The sequence below is a fragment of the Lactuca serriola genome, chromosome 3, assembly GCF_051521515.1.
Source record: "Lactuca serriola cultivar US96UC23 chromosome 3, Lser_US96UC23_V15, whole genome shotgun sequence".
Classification (NCBI taxonomy): domain Eukaryota; kingdom Viridiplantae; phylum Streptophyta; class Magnoliopsida; order Asterales; family Asteraceae; genus Lactuca; species Lactuca serriola.
This window is the reverse complement of record NC_136410.1, coordinates 295,213,631-295,217,464: the sequence shown is the minus strand read 5'-3', so window position 1 is coordinate 295,217,464 and position 3,834 is coordinate 295,213,631.

Here is a 3,834-nt window from a genome sequence, read left to right as displayed (position 1 = left end):
CTAGCGCTCAACCTGAGGAGGAAACTCCGGTTGAACCAATTGACGAGTCATTACCTCTTAGACGTTCCGAAAGAGTTAGAGTTCAACCCCAGTTATATGGTTTTCATATTACTATAAAAGGGGACACGTATATTAGTGATAGTACACTAATAAATTTGGATGAACCTAACAGCTATAAGGAAGCCATGGCAGGCCCGGAGTCTGCAAAATGGAAAGAGGCGATGGACAACGAGATTCAATCCATGTACAACAACCAAGTTTGGAATTTAGTTGACCATGTGCCCGGACGTAAGACGGTCGGGTGCAAGTGGATCTTCAAGAAGAAGACCGACATGGATGGGAATGTGCACACATATAAGGTGCGATTGGTTGCGAAGGGCTTTACTCAAACTCCCGGAGTTGACTATGATGAAACCTTCTTACTAGTTGCGAAAATAAAGTCTATTAGGGTGATGCTGGCCATTGCTGCATTTCATGATTATGAAATATGGCAGATGGATGTCAAAACCGCTTTCCTTAATGGGAAGTTGGCTTAGGATGTTTATATGGCTTAGCCAGAGGGTTTTGTCAATTCGAAGCATCCCAATAGAATGTACAAGCTTTAGAAGTCCATTTATGGACTTAAGCAAGCGTCTCGCAGATGGAATCTTTGCTTCGATGAGAAAGTCAAAGAGTTTGGATTTATACGAAGCGAGGATGAATCATGTGTATATGTCAAAGCCAGTGGGAGTATAGTGAGCTTTCTCGTATTGTATGTCGATGACATACTACTCATAGGAAACGACATCCATACCCTACAGGATGTCAAGTCCTGGCTCGGGAAGTGCTTCGCTATGAAGGACCTCGGAGAGGCTTCCTATATTTTGGGAATAAGGATAGTGAGAGACAGAAGTAAGAGACTAATAGGACTTAGTCAGAATACTTACTTGGATAAGGTACTAAAACGTTTTAGTATGGAAAACTCAAAGAAGGGAGAGTTACCGATCCAAAGTAATGCCAAGTTAAGTAAGACTCAATGTCCGAGTACCGAAGTCGAGATAGCAGAAATGAGCCGAGTACCATACACTTCCGCAGTTGGCTCGATTATGCATGTTATGGCTTGTACTCTCCCTGATGTGATCTTCGCTTTGAGCATGGTCAGCAGATATCAAGGGAATCCTAGCAAAGCACATTGGACCGCAGTCAAGAATATTCTTAAGTGCCTTCGGAGGACCAAGGAATGGTTTCTAGTCCTCGGTGGGAGTGATGACTTATAGGTGCGAGGGTACAGTGATGCCAGTTTTCAAACCGACAGAGACAACTACTGTTCGCAGTCGGGCTGGGTCTTTACCTTTAATGGTGGAGTAGTGACTTGGAAAAGTTCCAAGAAAGAAACCGTAGCTGATTCAACGTGCGAATCAGAGTACATTGCAGCAAGCGAAGCGTTAAAGGAGGAGACATGGTTAAAGAACTTCATTGGAGACCTTGGAGTTGTGCCTGCCATAAAGGAGCCCATGGAAATTTTCTGTGATAATGAAGGAGCGGTTGCCTTGACCAAGGAACCGAGGGATCATGGTAGATCTCGAACTATCGACAGAAAATATCACTTTATTCGACATCGGGTATAAGAAGGAGTCCTCGTAGTGAAGAGGGTATCTTCAGAGGATAACCCAGCAGATCCGCTTACGAAGGGACTGAGTAGGGTTAAACACTTGCAGCACGCTAGGGACATTTGGCTGAAGGACGATATTAGTTTATATTAGATTGTTTAGAAACGTGTAATTGACATTTGATGATTAAATAAAAGAGTATTATTTATAAGTAAAGTTATTGTCTTATGTTGATTGTTTAACTATTGTTTCACTTTGCATGTTTTAACTTCCTGAATAATTGAGTTATTTGAGAATAATTGAATTATTCGAACGGTCCACAGTCGTTCATATGTTAGTAGTAGGTATGAATGAAGACTGTCATGAATAGGTGTGTAGATTGTCTAAAAGGTATTAGACATAACAAAGGTTTGCTACAACGTTCATGAGTGCTTATGAACAAGTTTTGAGCATTGGAATAAACCCACGCTTGCTGGAATCACTTCATGGATTTTATCACGAGTGATCGCAAGACGGTAATATCATATGGTCTTAAAACCTAGATATATGGTTTATTGTTTGCTGATTGGTTATACATTGATAATGCGAAAACACATCAGTAACTTGATGTCATAAAACACATTGTTGTGTATGATTTGATTAGTGAATAGTAAATGCATATAAGTCGAAGTTTATATGTTCCTTTTATCCTAAGAGGGTAAAAGCGATATCAGGGCCCCTCGATGATTTGATTTGACTTATGTGTCGGGCCCGGTCAGGACTGAATTGATGTGTTCAATTAAGTTCTATGTCAAATGAATATGAGATCGAGAAACAAACTGCTGGACAATAAGTATGAGTATGTTCCATGTGATTTTCCGCACGATATCTAGAACAGAGGGCTATACGATCCCTTATCTAAAGGACAGGTTGATGATAAGATCAGAGTTCGACAGCGTCTTTGAGAGCTACGATTGCTAATCGGATTGTGCTTGCATTTATAGGTACTAGACTTATCCAAGTGGGAGACTGTTGGATTAGTGTTTAAGCCCGTAACTATATTTGGTAAGTACTTGACCCGGTTGTGCATGGTCCTTTTGGGTTGCCTTCACCAGAGCAACATGATAGGATGATTTATAAATAAAGAGGTCATTATGGTTTATTAATATATTATATGATTAATATATTAAAGGAGAAATTATATAGTTTAATTAATATTAGACATAAATTAATTAAGAATTAATTTTGTGGCTAAAAGAGATTAATTATATAAAGGGGACTAAAAGTGTCAATTGTGTGATAGTTGGTTTTGGGTTGTGGATCCTTATGGATCATGGGGTGGACGAAATTAAGGTGTGTGGACTTCTTGAATTCGTCCAAGCCCTAATCTAGAAGGATCCTTGGACTGCTTAAGGCCTAAGTAATCTAATTAGAGTTTCAGGCTGTAACCCTAGCAACTCAAGTATTTAAAGAACCCAGGGGCTACAGAAATCGGCTACCAAAAACCCTAAGGAGTTTCTAGAGCCGATTTTGTGCCTACAACCTCTCTCCAAATCATCCTCTTGCTTCTTGGTGTTTGTAAGCCATTAGAGGAGTGACAATTGTGACTCTAAGCTACAAGGATAACAAGATTCACGCTTTCAAGAAGAGGTAATCATCTAGATCTACTTTGTCTTGTCAATTTCGATTTGTATATCATAGATCTAGGGTTTGCAAGTCTTGGATGAAAAGCATGTTCATTAGAGAAACCTAAATCCAAGCATTAGGGTTTGCATGTGCACATAGGAATGTTCTTATGGCTCAAACCCATCACTATCCTCATGGTCTTTCCTTGCAATGCAAGAGTCAAATCCCAGTCTTACATACAAGTGTCATGGGCTACCCCCCCCCTTTGCGGACGCATGGTCCTAACATGGAGAAATATTTACAAAATCCTAGATCTGTCCATAATGTGAAATAAAATTGTGAACCTTTAGCACTTATAAAGGCCCAACAACAAGAAGAGATGTTGATAATGATGCTACTTTGCAAACTCCACTACTAGGACACTTCTTTTCCTCTTATCCTCTTCTTTTTCTAACTAAGAAATGCACCAAAACAGACTAAGGCTTCAAGAATGATTGACATCAGGGTTTCTGGAGGCTTAAAGTGTAAGGGAGGCTAAGGGTGAACAACCCTAATTCCATTAAATACCAGAAATTTAGGGTTTTGGTCATCAGGCTGCTCTCATGTAGTGACCACTAAGGGCTCACCTCATGAGACTCAA